General features: G+C 41.3%; 2 long non-coding RNA genes across 2 annotated transcripts; both read left to right on the plus strand.

Moving 5' to 3' along the window:
- Nucleotides 1–3,592: 3,592 nt before the first annotated feature.
- On the plus strand, nucleotides 3,593–12,925 carry LOC130101388 (uncharacterized). The gene is made up of 4 exons (XR_008808979.1): nucleotides 3,593–3,652; nucleotides 3,847–3,943; nucleotides 12,419–12,684; nucleotides 12,774–12,925. It is a non-coding gene; the product is annotated as an uncharacterized LOC130101388 (long non-coding RNA).
- A 634-nt stretch (nucleotides 12,926–13,559) lies between these two features.
- On the plus strand, nucleotides 13,560–15,664 carry LOC130101392 (uncharacterized). Its single transcript, XR_008808980.1, has 3 exons — nucleotides 13,560–13,782; nucleotides 13,872–13,963; nucleotides 15,412–15,664. It is a non-coding gene; the product is annotated as an uncharacterized LOC130101392 (long non-coding RNA).
- Nucleotides 15,665–19,163: the final 3,499 nt, after the last annotated feature.

Consider the following 19,163-nt stretch of genomic DNA (forward strand, 5'->3'; position numbering starts at 1 on the left):
GCAACCGCCTAGCAACACCCTAGCAACCACTCAGAACACCCTAGCAACCGCCTAGCAACACCCTAGCAACCACCCAGAACACCCTAGCAACCAACTAGCAACACCCTAGCAACGCCCTAGCAACCACCCAGAACACCCTAGCAACCACCCAGAACAGCCTAGCAACCGCCTAGCAAAACCCTAGCAACCACCCACAATACCCTAGCAACCAACCAGAACACCCTAGCAACCACCCAGAACACCCTAGCAACCACTCAGAACACCCTAGCAACCACCTAGCAACCACCTATCAACGCCCTAGCAACCACCTAGATTACCCTAGCAACACCCTAGCAACTGCCTAGCAACCACCCAGAACACCCTTGCAACTGCCCTGCATCATCATAGCAAACTCCAAGAACACCCTATGTGCAAGTGGATGTGTTTCGTTGTTTAAACACCTTCAAAGTTGAGCTGTGTGTGCGATGGGCGGCGCCATGTTAGTTTACAACACGTCATTTCCTCAACTTCTCACGAAATACATGAAAGTAAGTGGCCGGTGAAATGGGAGAAGAATAGGGTAAAATGTAAAGCTACTTACACAATGTGTATGAATAATTAAACTGAATGAATAAAACGTGTCGTCTTTTTATAATGGAAAGGATTATTATTGCCGCTTCCATAGACATCAGTGTGTGTATTTTACAAACTGAAAATAATTTATTTTGCTGGTACTTATGTGTATTTAAATGTCTGAAACCTAAAATACACATTATGTGGTTGAAAACACAGTTGTGATATATGACAGCAATGTTTCGGGCACAGCTACTTCACTTCATTTCGTTCACTTCTTGCAGATATAGTGCACCCAGATCATGCCATAACGTTACATATACTTAGTGGATTAACGTTAGTGAATGAGCGAAGGGAGTGGTTTCGGACACATTCGAGACAACTCGGTATTCCCGAGTCATATTAAAGATTTGTTCACAATGAAGGAATCGTTCATGACCGATTCATCACTACAAGGTGTGATTTTATTGGTTGTACAATCAAAGCTCGCTGCTGATTGGCTGCAAGTTCAACTCTTCACGGGAGCCGAACTGATGAACTTCCCGCATTATTCTCTTCTGAGGTAAGTGGAGGTGGTCGATTTCATATATGCTGTTTTATAAAGCCTTGTATTGTCAAATGCAGCTCTTTGTAGGTAATTTTATTCGTATTATCATATGAGTTGTAGTTAATATTGTTTTTGTTTACACTGAAGCTACCTTTTTCTCTTTAAAGAGGGTAATAATGTATGATAAGTTATGACTACAGCTAGCCACACTTCTATTTTTGTGTGAAAACGTAACATGATATTTTGTGTGTGTCTGATGGATATTACTCTCTTAGATTTTTTGCTGTTTGTGTAGCTTATATTAGCTTAATCGCTGTGTGACGAGTTAATTTTGGCGCTTATTTTAAGCTAACTACAGCATCACTAGTAGCTTATTTGGTGATGTTGTACAAGTTAATTGTATACCTATGGTACTCGCTGTTGTATTTTACATTCATGCATAGATATTTGAATGAAAATTGTCGACTGATGCTGGTCGCTTCATGTCAATCAAAGGCAGCGTCGAAGTTTCCGCATCTAATCAAATGTGGTTAACAGTCACGGTGAAGAAATCCGGTGAGAACCGATTCCAGTGTACGGTCACTGACAGAATTCTCTTATCATAAACAACAATGTGCAAAAATAGTGTGTTGTAAGAAATTCATTTTGCTCTGTAGTTGGCTTTATTTAATATAACGGGAGTTCCATGAGTGTTTTACTGGTATTACTCGTGAGTTAACTGAGGGAACCGTGCTTTTGCGCCTTGCGGTCACGTGGCTGATGTTACACAAATCCGCGCTGACAATCTGTTAGATTGGGTTCAAGTAGGATAGAGACGGCAGCGTCACTATTTGCAGTGATTCTTGGTAAATATTAACGCATGATGTGACGCATAACGCATCGATTACTACGTTGACGACCTTCACAGTATTTTGAGGAGTGATGGAGACGGAACATTACTATGTTTTTCTTGTGTTTAACCCTCAGACATTACTTATAGATTATGCGTCAGACTCAAAACTGACCAAACACCTTAAGTGTATCTTTTATCAATTAAAAATAAATTCACTATATTTTAGTTCAGTTATATTTAGAATGTATTTTATGGTACTAAAGAATTATGATAATGTCGATTGATTCATTACATCAACGTTCATGTCACTCAAATCATGCGTTGAGCCAATCACATGCGTTTCTGCTGAGTTTAAAAAATGCAACGTCCAATCAAAGGCGGTTAGATCAGTCAAGTGAAGAATTCCGGTGAGAACTGATTTCAGTGCGCGCTCACTGACAGAATTATCTAATCATAAACCACAAAGTGGAAATATAATGTAAGAAATTCATTTTACACTGTAGAGCGCTTTATTCATGTTTTTTTCCTGTATTGAAATTATTTTATTTTCCTTATAAAAGCCTTATTTGATGATTGGTGATCACTTATGGTGATTTCATCTAGATGACTGCTGCGCATGTCTCTGTGCACTGAGAGAACGAGCAGAGGGAGAGAGAGAGCCTCGGCCGCGCGCGCGCTCCTGCCGTCTTCAAAGCGCTGCCTTGCTCTCTCTCTCCCTCGCGCAATTAATCAAAATCAAATGACGCGATGGTAAAAGGTCGGATATTTATATAAGGTTATTTATGACAATATGTAGATTTTTCTAGAAAATTACTAAAAATGTAGAAATTACCCAAAAAATCATTTAGTTTAGACTGGAGTGAGTTGAAAATGTTCAGCAATGAAAGTTCAAGTTAAATGGGTTGTGAGTGTGATGATGAGTTTTATGACACTATTGTTTCTCTGTTTCAGAATACTGTTTTCATTCCATACTGCATTTTGAGGTAAAGGTTTAATTTAGGGACATGGCCACATACAAAAACTTTAAAATATGATTAGGATCATAGAAGCTATTAAAAAAACTGTTTTATTTATGCAACAAATAATTAATTACCCATCCATTGTCCAAACCACTTGTCCTATATAGTAAACCTGGATGGATGGCCAGTCCATCACAGGTTTTAGGCCACATATTTTACAGAAACTCTGCTTCTTGAAAATATGAGAGAATGTCAAGAAAAAACATTATTCCTATACATTCCTAAATTATATTCTACATATAGATAAAAATAATGAATATAGAACATGCAAAGAAGTTATGCATAGTTGACTCAAGTTTAGTAATTTTTCATTATGTTGTCATTGTTGTTTTTTCAGACTGACTGATCAGACCTGCATTTTCTGCTGCACTTTTCTCCTTGGTTAGTGTTAATGTTAATATGGTTTCTTAATCTTTACCATGACATTTTCATCACATCACCATAATTGTAGTCCCTGTGCTCTAATATGTCTGGTTCTGTTTTGTTTCTTTACAGGTTCCTTGTGTTTTGGCGTTTTCCACAGAGAGCAGTTCATTTCATTTCTTACCCCCACCCCCCCAAAAAAAAAAAAAAAAAAAAAAACATTTTACAAGTTTACACAGTGTCTCTTTCATTGTTGTTTAACTGTTTGTTTTTCTTCCTGAGTACTACAGGTTTTATCTTTTCAGGCTCAACAGCTGTGACACCAGGCGAACTTTCAAAGTATGTGCATATCAAAGGGAGAATGTCCTTTTAAAATTATTTTGACTAGCAATTAAGTGTATTTTATTAATGTATTACTTTGAAGTAAAAGTAAAATCTCTACTTTTAAAAGTTATTCACACAAATTTGTGAGTTAGTCAGATATATTTGACAAAAAATATATTTTTTTCTTTTTATCTCTTCATATTTTAAAGGATGCCGCGGAGAGGAAAGAGATCACAGGCTCAAAAAATTCGTTGGAGGAAGTTCGACCTGGAGGATGAACAGACCAGACCCTCCAGGATTAACCAGGTACTATTGATATCTGTGTCTTGCAACATGCTCATTTCAGGGCACCCTTACGGCCGTTTCACACCGCAAGCATGAGCAGCACGTCAGCACAACTACGTCGTCACCGCAGCTGCAGACGCGTGCGAGTATTAACACTGGAAGCGTTTGTACAGCGTCACAACAGCGGCTCCCAGGCTACATATAAGCAAGCATTTCTTTACAAAGACTTTTGTTAAATTTGTTTTTAGAAGTTGGTCATAAACACATTTGAAGTTTGTTCAAAGCCCAAACTGAATAATTAAAAACAAGTTTAATGGGTAGGCCTACATTTTCTATAAAATTGTATTTTCTTTATGCTAGTCTTCATTTCCTTTTCTGACATAGGCCTACTGCAGTTCTTGTTAAAACACACTAGACATGCAAATTCTGTGCGTTTTGGGCACTTTTTATGTGAAATATTAATTTTGTCCATCAAAAGTGTGCTTCACTTTAATTGAGCGTGAGCAGCGCAGCAAAAATAGACTCCAAGCCGAAACCCCCGCTTCACTGCTGCTCACTTCATTTTTCCAGTCATACATTTCGTCAAAGATTTTTTTTTAAATAGTGTTAAAATATCATCTGATCTTGTTCTTTAAAGATTTCTTAACAATAGTGTTAAAATATCATCTAATCTTGTTCACGTGAACCCATATGTATCGGCAAGTGTTAGATAAGTGTATAATAAAACGCAATTTTCAAACAACAATTTTTGCATTTGTCTTTTGTGCACACTTACTGTGTACAAATGCCCCTTTTCTTTAGTTTTTTAGTTACGTTTTTTTTTTTTTTTAACTGTTTAGTAAAAATGCCTTTGTCCCAAACAGTATGAAGTGCAATTTAAAATTTAACACAGATTCTGTAACACTAATTGTGACTTAATTTCATGAATGATTATTTACAGGTTGAACAGGCAAGCACCAGTGCAGCTGTAGCTCAGTTCTCAGGTAGAACGTATGCAGAAGGGGGTGATATCGCACCCAGGGTTGTGTCTGTGCAGGCATCTCATTGTCAGGGTGATGTTAGGTATGACAGTTTCTCTAGAAATCACCAGTGCACGTGTGTAGCGTTGACATTTTTGGCAAACCAGAGTGAAGGTATTGCGTTCAAGATGCCTGACCTTGATAGAGTTTTAGAGGAGGGAGATGCGTTATTTGTCGGCATTAAATTGCAGCTTATTGCTGAAGGACGGTTTAAATTCAACCACCTGACCATGGAGGAAGTACCGTTGAGGGTTTCATCATTTAACTGGACATACGATGTGCTGAAGTCAGGAGTGATGCATGGATACCTCAGAGCCCCTGGCACTGAAGAGTGGTTGATACCTCTCACTGAAAGGCTACAGTGTCTCTCCACAGATGTCAGTCATGCACTGCTCCTCGTTGCTCCAGAGTGTATCGCTGTGTTCAGAGACAGATCTGGAAGGTATGGATACTTTGATTCTCACTCGAGGACTGCTGCAGGCTTGCCCCATCCTAATGGAACTGCTGTCATGTTGACTTTCACCCACCTGAGTGACATGGCAGACAGAGTGCTCAAGATATTCTGGGATCGTGGTGCTGAGACCAGCTATGAATTCATGCCTGTATCATTTGAAACTGAGCAACAGTCTGTCCAACTGCCTTCACCATCTGTTTGTGAACAGGCGTCACAAGTGATTTCAGCACTACCAGAACCAGTAACAAATGTTGGAGCCAAAGTACATTTTGTTTGCACAGGAACTAAAAACCAAGATGCGGTAGAAAAAACAAATAAGCACAGGAGAAGGAAAGAAATGCGTAAAACATTTAAAATGTCAAAACAAGGTGGAGATCCTAACGACACGGCTGCACCTTATGTCACCAGAAAACATAAAAGACGGGTTTGTGAGAGACGGAGGTATGCTACTTCTTTGCAATACCAATCAAAGAAAAAAGAAGCATTTAAGGTGAAGTATAATAAAGATTGTCTCTTCCGAATACAAAGGCAACGGTCTCTAGTGAGAAGATACAGCACAGATTCTCTCTTTCAGACGAAGATGAAAGAATACAGTAAGAAGAGGTACAGCACAGATTCTCTCTTTCAGACAAAGAAGAAAGAATACAGCAAGAAGAGGTACAGCACAGATTCTCTCTTTCAGACAAAGAAGAAAGAATACATGAAGAGGTACAGCACAGATTCTCTCTTTCAGACGAAGATGAAAGAATACAATAAGAAGAGGTACAGCACAGATTCTCTCTTTCAGAAAAAGAAGAAAGAGTGCATTATGAAGAGATACAGGACCGATACTCTATTCCAGAGGAGAATGAAACAGTACATGATGACAAGATATGCAGGCGACTCAGAGTTCAGAGCACATCACATCCTGCGATGTACCCTGCGCAAGACCCAGAAATGTGCCAGTGATACTTCATATCACATTCTTCATCGATTGCGATGCGCACTGCGGATCAAAAATAAATATAAACCTTACATCCGTTCCAGCCAGCAAACACCCCAGCCTTTGGTTAACAAAGAGATGGAAAGTGCCATACATGCATTCCGGTGTAAGATTCAGCATGGCCCTACACATGTCTGCACAGTCTGTCACAGAGCCCTGTTTCCTAACCAAGTCAGGGTCTGTAATAGACCGAGATACGACAAAAACGTTCATGTTGCAGCGACTTGCCTAACCGGGAAGTATGTTCATGCTTGTGACAGTGCCTGCTCAGGTTCCTGCGTAGTTCCTGAAGAGAGAAGACAGGAGTGGATTTGCCACACTTGTGACAGCCATCTTAAGAGAGGACAGATGTCTTCAATTGCAGCAGCCAACAAACTGGAGTTGCCACCAATCCCTGCGGAATTGGATGAATTAAATGTCCTTGAGCGTCAACTAATTGCAAAAATTTTACCGTTTGCAAAAATAGTTTCATTACCCAAAGGACAGCAGAGAGCAGTACGTGGTGCCGTTGTGTGCGTGCCCTCCGAGATGGAGAACACTGTCAACTCTCTGCCAAGACCAAGAAGTGAGGCCCAGCTGCTGCAGGTGAAGCTGAAGAGACACGTTAAGTTTAAAGGATACCAGCAGTTCCAGACTGTGAATATGCGCAACGTGCTTGCAGCTTTATCGAAGCTGAAAGCAATGCATTCAGAATACAGGGATATCTCCATAAGAGAAGATGCTGTATTTGAAAGTGCCCTAGATGAGGAAGCGGATGTCTCTGAAAGTCACCTGGACGCGGAAGCTGATGCCTCTGAGAAGCAACAAGAAGTTGATGTTGCTGAGCAGAATGAGCAACAAGTTAGCGTTGAGGAAAAGGATGAGCTTCGACCCGGCCTCACATTAGACACGTGCATGCAGCCGCCTGACATCGGACAGGAGATCTTGTCGTACGGTGAGGGAATATTTAGTATCGCACCTGCACAAGGACAAAAGCCTGTTGGATTTTTCAAAATCCCAAAGTTGGAAGCCATGGCGTTCCCTGTTCAATTCCCCACTGGACAAAATTCCATTGATGAGGAAAGACAAATTTCAATATCTCCCAGTATGTATTTCAACGCCAGATTGTTCAGCGTGGACACGCGTTTTGCAAAAGATCAGAGTTATCTTTTCTTTGCACAGTTTGTAACGGAAACGCAACTGGCTAGAAACAGCATGTCTATCCAGTTGCGAAAAGGCAAACCCATCACAAGAGATGGCCGGAAAATTTCCAACAGACTGCTTCAAGACAACCGGGAGGTTGAAAGATTGGTACACAACAGAGACGCCACACGGTTCATGCAACCACTGAGAGGCACTCCATCGTATTGGGAGAAAACTTTGCGAGATCTACAGGCTATGATAAGACAGTTAGGAACCCCTACGTTTTTTTGCACGTTCAGCGCAGCCGAAATGAGATGGCCTGAAGTAATAACCGCAATCAAGGCCCAACAAGGTGAACACGTCGACTTTTCCGAGCTTGACTGGACGACAAAGTGTGAAATCCTCCGAAGCAACCCAGTCACTGTCATGCGCATGTTTGAGAAACGGGTGGATGCGCTAATGACTCATCTGCTTTTGTCGCCTGCCCAACCCATTGGTGAAGTTGAGGACTACTTTTACCGAGTGGAGTTTCAAGCTAGAGGAAGCCCACATATCCATCTTCTTGTTTGGATAAAGGACGCACCCGAGTTTGAAAATGACTCTGACAAGGATGTCTGTGACTTTATCGACCGCAACATAACCTGCCAGTTGCCCGACTCCTCGGCTGATCCTGAGCTTCACCGGATCGTCACAGAGGTCCAGCTTCACAGCAGGAACCACTCAAAGTCCTGTAAGAAGGGAAATGTATTGTGTCGATTTGGGTTCCCCAAACTACCGGTGTCTAGCACCGAGATCACTCGTCCGCGACCACAGCGTCCTGAAGAAGAGGATGACACGGACACTTCTCCATCTGAAAGCTGCATGTTTGCGTCTAAAACCACACAACCACAGCGTCCTGAAGAAGAGCATGAGAAAGCACAAAAACAAGCAGACAGAAAGAAGTTGAGACTGGAAGCTGCTCGAAAGGCAATGTGCGAAGCCAGGACCAAACTCAAGCCGGTGTGGGATCTATTGAATGACCCCCAAGCCTCCTTTGACAGCTTGTCAGAGCTACTGACAGCGTGTAAGATGTCCATCAAGGATTACAGTGACAACGTCGAAGCATTGTCCAATGCCAACGTGATTCTGCTGAAGCGTGATCCAAAGGAGGCTTGGGTGAATGGATACAATCCCGATTTATTAAGGGCATGGAACGCCAATATGGACATTCAGTTCGTTATTGACGCTTTTAGCTGCGTTATGTACATGCTTTCGTATATTTCCAAGCCGGAGCATGAAATGGGCGATTTACTTAAAAACGTAATCAAGAGTGTGCGCGAGACGAACGTTAGCGAGGAAGATGAGATGAAGCAGATAATGCAAGCATATTCCAAACACAGGCAAGTTAGCGCTCAGGAGTCTGTGGCACGAACATGCAGCTTACCGTTGAAGAAGTGTTCACGAAGTGTTGTGTTTCTACCGACGGATGATGACGCGCTAAAGATGAGTCTTCCCTTAAGCGTCCTACAAAATAAAAATCCCGATTCCGAGGATGTGTGGATGTCAGGGATGATCGATAAATACAGAGCAAGGCCTCTAGCGCGTGATTTTGAAAAGATGTGCCTGGCAGATTTTGCTTCGGAGTGCCGCATCGTGTACGGTCAGCAAACGGAAGGCAAAAATGTTCACCGGCTGCTGAACGGCATGGGTTTTTTTCAGAAAAGAACGTCTGGGAAGGCTGCAGTCATTAGATTTGCACGTTATTCTGAGGAAAAACAACCGGAAAAGTTTTACGGTAGATTACTGAAGCTTTATATGCCACATCGGAACAACGAACAGCTAAAACCTCCAGGATTTCCAACATACGAGACGTTTTACAAAGGTGCAAAGGTGGAACTACCTACTCACCCTGGTTTGCTGATCCCTGTCTGTGCCATAGTTCAAGCACACAAGGAGAAGTTTGAAAAACACAGCGAAGAGTTGGACAAGGCATTCGATCAGCTGCAAGAGCAAGGACCGTCTGAGAACGCATGGAACGCTTTTGCACCTGAAGTAGAAGTGGATCGCTTGGAGTGCATTGCTGAACGACAAGACATCATTCCGGATGATGAGGACGTACAAGATGATGTCCCAGAATTCCAGGTTCTTGAACATGGAGACGGGGTCGTGCCACAAATAGAGGCACCGCAGATGAGCGTCGAATTCGTCAGGAGGTTGTTTAGGAGTCTAAACGAGACGCAGGCAGCCATATTCTACACGGTCTGCCAGTGGTGTCAGAAGCGTGTCTGGGGTCATAATCCAGAACAGTTTTTCTACTTCGTGTCAGGTGGTGCTGGATGTGGCAAATCACACGTCATCAAGTGCATATACACGGAAGCGACCAAGATTCTGCGTCAACTGCCTCGACTGCGGGAGGAAGGAGATCTGTCCGTGCCTACGGTGCTCTTGAGTGCGTTTACCGGAACCGCGAGCTTCAATATTAATGGAAAAACGTTACATTCGATTTTAAAACTTCCAAGGAATCTGAAGCCACCGTATCAAGGACTTGGAAATGCCCTAGATGAACTACGAGCAACACTACGCGACGTCGAGATTCTTATCATCGATGAAGTGTCCATGATTTCGAAGGATCTTTTTGCCTACATAAACTGGAGATGTCAACAAATCAAAGGCAGCAAGAAACCTTTCGGGGGAATCTCTGTCCTCGCCGTGGGAGACTTTTATCAACTGCCACCTCTGGGCAAAGCCAAACCACTCTGCGTGTACGAAGACGATGTTTTGGACTTCTGGAAAGACCATTTCCAAATGGTTACTCTCTCCGAGATCATGCGTCAGAAAGAAGACTTGGCTTTTGCCCAACTTTTAAACCGCATACGGGTGAAGCAGAAGACCGACGAGCTTGCCGAAGAAGATCGAGCTTTGTTGCTCCAGGCTGTGAAGGACCCCAAAGACTGCCCGTGTGATGCACTGCACGTATTTGCCACCAACAAGGAAGTCCACAGACACAACACTGAAACAATCCATGCTCTTCACACTGACATCATTACCATCGATGCCGAAGACTACAGGAAAGACCCAAGAACGGGAGGGATGAAGAGACAAACGAAGCCCGTCACCGGTAAAAAGGACGACTTGCCTGACACCATACAAATTGCGTTGGGAGCACGCATAATGTTGACTAGGAATTTGGATGTCGAGGACGGGTTATGCAATGGGTGCTTTGGGAAGATTTCTCGTATTGTCAATAAGACAAAAGATGGAATCGACACCGTACACATGCTAGGGCTTCAGCTCGACAATCCACATGCAGGCAAGAAACACCGCAAAAGGGTGCAAGGTGAAGAAGACGACTTTGTGTACATCGAGAGATCCGAAGAAAGTCTAAGGAAAGGAGCGGTTCGTCGACAATTCCCCATCAAGTTGGCCTACGCCTGCACAGCTCACAAAGTCCAAGGCATGACGTTGGAGAATGCCGTGGTTTCACTGAAGAAGATTTTCGAGCCGGGAATGGCCTACGTTGCCCTCAGCAGAACGACCTCGCTTCGTGGACTACACATCACGGACTTCAGCGAAAAGAAGATCTATGCCGATGCTACAGTCACAGCATCGTTGGGAAAGATGACAAGAGCATCATTCGAAGGAATCATGCCGCTTTTACAGCAGGTGAGGGAAACCAAATTGGATCAAACACTTAAAATAATTCATCACAACACAGAAGGACTGTCATCCCACATCGAAGATATCCGATGCCATCACGAACTGCTTCTGTCGGATATTCTTTGCATGACGGAAACTCACCTGACCGGGTCACTCATATCACCCCACGTCCAATTGGAAGGGTACAACGCATTTATGCGAAACAGACATGCCTCCTACTCGACACACCAAGAAATTGCAAAGAAAGCTGGTGGTGGAGTCGCAATCTATTGCAAAGAGCATATTTCAGCTCAGGCTAGGCAGTTTGTGCAAAATGTGACCGATCTGGAGTATGTCGTCATCAAAGTGGATAGCCCGATCAAAGCAACAATCGCTGCTGTGTACAGGCCGCCACACTACGGATTTGAAGAGTTCTCGAAAAACTTGAAGAGTCTGCTGGATTATTTGGACATGGTGGACGAACATCCCACAGTAATCTGTGGAGATTTTAATGAGGATCTCCTCTGCGCAGGGAAAAAAACTGTTCTGGAATTGTTTCAGTCTAAAGGATACACGCAACTGATCACCACAGCAACAACCAAAAAGAACACCCTATTGGATCATATTTACGTCTCTCGTCCGGATTTGTGCCTTCAGGCAGGTGTCTTGCATACCTATCATAGCTATCACAATCCCGTGTACTGTGTTTTGCGTTAATTCGTCTTTTTTTGGTGGACCGATATTGTTGTGTTTGGTGGTAGGTTAGTATGCCATACGGAACCGTTTGCCACTGAAACTGCTTTATAACGCACCAGTGGGGCTTCTACGGCCTTATTCAAACGGGTTGGCGCGTATGGTCGGGTTGTTATGCCATACGGAACCGTTGCCAATGGACCTGGATACGTGACATCAGCGGATCTTCGAAAGCCTTCATCAAACGGGTTGGCGCGTATGGTCGTGTTGCGGTTAGATTGTGGCGTTAGAGATTGTGGTTAGGAGATTGTGGTTAGGTCATGCCAAGGGTTTATACCACTGAGCTACGAAGGAGCAACCTCAGCAGCAGCAGGAAGGACGGAGGAGGAGTGTGACAGCTCCAGGGAGGACACAGACAGTCAGAGCAACAGTGGCAGTAAGTTATAAAAGACAAGGGAAAGAGAGAAGTAGCCACCATTGTAATGTTTGATTTTGACCTTATAACATACATTGTAATTTCAATTGATGTTCAATCTACACAATTTGTGACAATCTGTGCGGGATATGCAGTCCCCTGCTATTCTATGATTGATATGTACTCTTCTGTAAAGTTGCAGGAAGAATTGGGAGACCATAGCAGTCCTGTCTGTGTGCAATATACCTTCTAAAGCTAAGTGTTAAAAGATTTTGCTTCAGTCTGTGTACTACTGCTTTTCATAACTGCGTTTGAATGGAAATGTTATATTTGAATCTCTAATTTTGATTTTTATGTTTTTTAGGAACCAGCCAAATGAAGTGAGATTGTCTGAGAAGATCACGTGTGCTACATCAATGACGATGACGAGCTGGATACCAGATTATGTGCCAATTTCTTTCCGTAAGTTTTATTTCTGAGTTTTTTTTGTTTTGTTTATTACTACGGGTGTTTTAGTGATCCCATTGTTCATTTATTCATTTCTTTACCAGAGAACAGGTCCAAATATCTATGGCATTGAAGACAACTCTGAAGAATGAAGAAGCAGAGGAAGAAGCACACTGAGGTCAATACTACTGATAAGGTGTAGTATTTCAGTGCATTTTATTATACAATGGTTTCAGGCGTTTTCCCTGGTCAAAAAATGTCTTCGTTGGTGGCCAACAGACACTGTTGTCCTATCTTGCTCTCTTATTAAAAAAAAGATTTTAGCACTGGATTTCATAATTTTGTTATATAATCATATTGCTATTAAAAAGTTAAACTAAAAATAATTGCATCAAAAGGTTTAAGTGACCACAAGAGATTGTGGTTAGGTCTCAGCAGCAGGAGGGAGGTAGAGGTCAGTAAGCTGGGCTGAGTTGAGTGGGGGACGGAGGGGGGTGATTTTGGGACGCAAGAGTCAATGTCTTCATGTTTGTGGTTAGGAGATTGTGGTTAGGTCATGCCAAGGGTTTATACCACTGAGCTACGAAGGAGCAACCTCAGCAGTAGCAGGAAGGACCGAGGAGGAGTGTGACAGCTCCAGGGAGGACACAGACAGTCAGAGCAACAGTGGCAGTAAGTTATAAAAGACAAGGGAAAGAGAGAAGTAGCCACCATTGTAATGTTTGATTTTGACCTTATAACATACATTGTAATTTCAATTGATGTTCAATCTACACAATTTGTGACAATCTGTGCGGGATATGCAGTCCCCTGCTATTCTATGATTGATATGTACTCTTCTGTAAAGTTGCAGGAAGGATTGGGAGACCATAGCAGTCCTGTCTGTGTGCAATATACCTTCTAAAGCTAAGTGTTAAAAGATTTTGCTTCAGTCTGTGTACTACTGCTTTTCATAACTGCGTTTGAATGGAAATGTTATATTTGAATCTCTAATTTTGATTTTTATGTTTTTTAGGAACCAGCCAAATGAAGTGAGATTGCCTGAGAAGATCACGTGTGCTACATCAATGACGATGACGAGCTGGATACCAGATTATGTGCCAATTTCTTTCCGTAAGTTTTATTTCTGAGTTTTTTTTGTTTTGTTTATTACTACGGGTGTTTTAGTGATCCCATTGTTCATTTATTCATTTCTTTACCAGAGAACAGGTCCAAATATCTATGGCATTGAAGACAACTCTGAAGAATGAAGAAGCAGAGGAAGAAGCACACTGAGGTCAATACTACTGATAAGGTGTAGTATTTCAGTGCATTTTATTATACAATGGTTTCAGGCGTTTTCCCTGGTCAAAAAATGTCTTCGTTGGTGGCCAACAGACACTGTTGTCCTATCTTGCTCTCTTATTAAAAAAAAGATTTTAGCACTGGATTTCATAATTTTGTTATATAATCATATTGCTATTAAAAAGTTAAACTAAAAATAATTGCATCAAAAGGTTTAAGTGACCACAAGAGATTGTGGTTAGGTCTCAGCAGCAGGAGGGAGGTAGAGGTCAGTAAGCTGGGCTGAGTTGAGTGGGGGACGGAGGGGGGTGATTTGGGAGGCAAGAGTCAATGTCTTCATGTTTTGTCTTTTACGCCTGTGTTATGGAAATCATCATTATGAACAGCAGCTACGCTAATTATTTTCCCTTTGCTTTTCTGCTGTTATCTCGGGACGCGAGTCCCGAGAAAATGGCGTTCGTCAGCTCCAGTTTGTATCCAGCCTCTCACGGAGACTTCAGATGCTCCAATCACAAAGCCTATGAAGTGACGACTCAACACGGGCGATATGGACTCTCTATGGTGGACGGCACTGATCCTCAACAACTCGTCTTAAAGACCGGCGTGCATACTTGGACTTCCAAAAAATACTCTAAATGTTCCGATCCAATCTGACTTGTAATGCTGCCCGAATCATGCACTGTTCCTTCGTTGGCCAGAGGAGAACTGGCCCCCCGACTGAGTCTGGTTTCTCCCAAGGTTTTTTTCTCCGTTCTGTCACCTGATGGAGTTTTGGTTCCTTGCCACTGTTGCCTTGGCTTTTGGCTTGCTTAGTTGGGGACATTTAACATTTAATATTCAATAATATTATTGATCTGCCTTACTTAAGGTGGACGTTGACGCAATTTCTTTTAGAAACAAACTTTGTTATATTGTTATATTGTTTTTGTTATATTGTTTTCATGTTATCACTGTGAAGCGCTTTGATACAATCTGTATTGTAAAAAGCGCTATATAAATAAAGGTGACATGACTTGACTTGACTTAAGTAATAGTCTTAATTTTCTAACATATAGCTAACAATTGAATAAAATTAACAGCTAGCTAACAACAATGTGCTTTATGATTTTAATCACTCCAGTATGAACTTTTTGACAATGTTATTTATTTTAAAAACTGCTGTTCAATGTTTATACATGTTAGTTCACTGTATTTACTAATGTTAACACTTACAACTTTAGATTTGAACAATGTACCGTATTAGTAAATGTAAAAATCACTAACAAAGATTAATAAATGCTAAAAAAGTTAAATGCAGGAAAAACCATGGGTTTTGTTCAAAGATGTATGATTTGATGTAAAAACTAAAGCCTTACATCTGACCCATCAACTATGCTGCTCAATAAGTCTTGGAGAATCTGAACAATTCAAATAAATGTACTAACATTAGCATATATGTTTTACCTCCTCTGCCCTCAGGATATCCAGGGAGACAGATGCGTGCCATTCAGCATAGAAACATCAGAGACAGAGATCACCTGAGCGCAGAGGGAAACCAGCTTCTCCTGAGCAAGCCTGAGAGACGTTCTGCGGGTGGAACTCCAAAGTTGAAACCAAATGTCTTTTTAAAGGCAACAACGGCTCTTTTCAGAGCTACCCACTCATTCAAATAAAGAGCATTTTTACAAATGTATTCACAACAAAATTCTCAGCACTATAGGCTAAACTAGTACATAATAAAAAATAAAAAAAAGATTTTTATAATCTTAGGGGTAATGCTGTATATCTAATAACTAGTAAAACACTAATCCATTTGCTGGGTGAAATTTGACATAACAGGCATTTAAAAAAAATCTTTTTTAAATAAACATTTGGTTAATTGGCACACACTGTGTTTTTGTCTTTATTGAATGTTATTGAAAGTTAGTCAGTGTCACATTATGAATATTTTCTTGTGAACTTCAGAGAAGATCCAGGTATATTCACAGATGGTTCTTTAAGATGGTAAGTGGCCGGGTCATTTAAAAGCTTACATTTAAATGAGCTTTATATACTCAACATTTATCAAATCAAGACCGCTACATGTACAGGATATCAACGGTCAGTTAATGTTTGATGCTTTGAAAAGAATAACATGTATTCATATTCAGACACACTTGTGTCTTCACACAGCTTCACTGAACAACATCCAAATGGCATTTTAATTCAGAAGTGTGCATAATTGGAGGGATATTGATATATTTAGACGATCATAAATTTGTATTCCAATAAATTTTGTGACCTGATGACCATTAGTGGCGTCAAGCGATCGCTGCACAAGCTCATGAAAATGATGACCAGATGGTGTACTATGGAATTGTAACATTTTCTCATTTCTTAATTCTAAACTTTAAAATAGACTTCTTTTTTATTTATTTCAACTACAAATGAAATTGAAAATGAAATATAATCTATCAGTTAAGTATTAATGTGCAGTTAAGTATTAATGTAATAATGTATACATATACTAGTGCATCTAATTTAAAACAATGATAGGAAATCTTGTTATGACTTTATAATAAATAAATACAATTGGAACTTAGTTAAAAATATATCAAAATATATATAGTGTTCACTCAAAACACCATAGCGACCGTTTAGAGCCACCTAGAAGCAACATTTACAAGCCATATTTCAGTTCCAGAAAATAGTACAAACATGGAGTTTGGCTTTTTTGACTCAGACTGTCAACTAGTCTTTAAATATCATCCCATAAACTGTAAAAGCACACCATAGCAACCATATAAGGTTCCTTAGTAACCATACAAACACATGAATAAGCCATATCTCAGCACCAGAAGATCGTACAGACATGGTTGTTGGCCCGTATGCAATCATGTACAACCGGGTGGTGTTTTTTGCCACTGCAAGCACATACCAGTAGATCTCATTAAACTAAAAATTCAACCCAATGTACACTTTCTAGATTTCTGGAAATCGTAATGTTATTATTTATTTATTTTGAACATTGTTATTGTACATATATTCACAGATGGTACTTTAAGATAGTAGGAGGGTCATTTAAACGCTTAAAATAAACCGTATTACCATATAGTCAGAAATCATAAACATTAGTTCACAAGCAATCAGTTGGCATGGATGTGCGTTAATAGTTCATTGATTTATCTGAAGTGCAGTTGGGTGGGGCCTGTAGAATCCGCAACAGCCAATCAAACATGCAGCACTCATCATAAATACTGGCGGTCAATCGCAGTTCCCGCACTCTTCTTTGAGATGGCACCACCACGAGTTTGGATCGTCGGTAGCTCTATCATTCGCAGGTTGCATTCTTACATATGTGAGCAGCGCCTCGATGATAACCTTGATCTGCGCTGTGAGATCACCTGGGATGGCAGGGGAGGTAGACTCTGGGAGCAGCTGCTTCCAGCTCTGCGTTCTCTTCGGGACAGAGCTCCGGCTCCGGACATCCTGATTATTCACCTGGGTGGGAACAGTTTGTGTCGCGGCGGCCGCGATCGTCTGAGTTTCCTTCGGGAAATTAAGCGTGACCTGGCCACATGCTTCATGATGTTTCCCAGTACCAGGCTGGTCTTTTCCCACATTCTGCCTCGTCTGAATTGGAGAGGTCAGAGAGGCAGGACTGGCTACGGTGTGGAAAAGGGCCGGCGGTGGATAAACTCGAAGGTGGCTGGCTTTTTGGCAGGGAGACAGATGTGCTGCATTCGCCACAGAAACATCTGCCTCTCCCATCTGTGCAGAGACGGAGTCCACCTGAACCCAGAGGGAAATCAGCTTCTGTTGGGCAACCTCAGAGAAGCTCTGCGGGGGGAACTCCGAAGCTGATGTCCTTGTCTACCTCCTCTGCCATCACAGGAAACAACGGCTCTTTTAAGAGCCACCCACTCATTCAAATAAAGAGCATTTTTACAAATGTGTTAAATTATTTGTTCTTCACATTACTTGAGGTCAGGTGGCGGATACTTGTTATAAAATAAAAATTTCGATGACGCACAAATCCAAAAAGCGCGGTCAATATTTTTTTTTATATAATTTCAAGCGCGAAACGACTCGCGTGCTGTTTATGTGCTGCACACAACCAAAACGTACTATAACAGAAAAGTGCTTTTAATGGGATTTTAAGCCATTCAAGACTCGTGCGGTGTTTTCTGTGCTACACACACATCCAAAACGTAAATACTGTGTACTTTTGATTATTTTTTTTAAAACCATTCAAACGCGAGAGGACTTGCGCTGGTTTCAGTGCTGCAGACATTTTTGGATCCGTTAAACTCTTAAAGTGACATACACGTTGTTTCTTACAAATAATTTTCTTTGCAGAAATATCACAGACAATGATAGGAAATGTTGTTATGCGGAGACAGAGACGATTAAAATACTGTGAATCTATGCATTTGTTCACGTCAAAATTCTATGCACTAATAAAATAGGCAAAACTAGTAGGCCTACATCTTATTAAAACAAGTGATAGGAAATCTTATTACTTTATAATAAATAAAAATGGAACTTAGTTTAAATCTAGAAATATATATAGCCTATAGGCTATAGTGTTCACTCAGAACAACATAACAACCGTTTAGAGCCACCTAGAAACCATATTGCAACATATAGAAGCCATATCCACAATATCTTACAGACATGTTTGTTGGCTCAGCCGAAAAAAAGTCCCATATAGATTTAACATTGGCACACAATTTGTGAGATTATATCTTTGGATCAGAAAGACAAAAAGACTTGGGTTTGGGCTCTTTTGACTCGGCCTATCAAGTAGCTAATGATTTTTTTTTTTGGCGACCACCAAAGCCTTATTTGAATGGTGATAGATAACTGACTGCAGCGCTCGTGACAGGGCGCTTGTTATTGAAAGAACGAGCATGGAGAGAGACAGAGCCGGTCGCGCGCGCGCACTATCACTATCACTATCACTGTATTCAAACTGCCTCCCTCCATTGCGCATATTAATCAAAAATCAATCATTAACATGTAGCCGCCCTTTCTCAAAAACCATTCACCCTTTTCTGACAAAACGTATACGAATATATGCTTTATGATGACATTGTGTGTATTTTCACAAACGTGCCATAGCCTATCGATCGCAAAGGATACGAGTTGACAGACATTTTACACATGGCGTAGCAAGTGAATACAAAGAACTAAAGCCCCGCCTCACCCAGATCGGGTACCGGACCTGGTTGAAACACTAATGCATGAGT

Source organism: Rhinichthys klamathensis, unplaced genomic scaffold (genome assembly GCF_029890125.1).
Source record: "Rhinichthys klamathensis goyatoka isolate OS25496 unplaced genomic scaffold, OSU_Roscu_1.1 h1tg000011l_1, whole genome shotgun sequence".
In the NCBI taxonomy this organism is placed as follows: domain Eukaryota; kingdom Metazoa; phylum Chordata; class Actinopteri; order Cypriniformes; family Leuciscidae; genus Rhinichthys; species Rhinichthys klamathensis.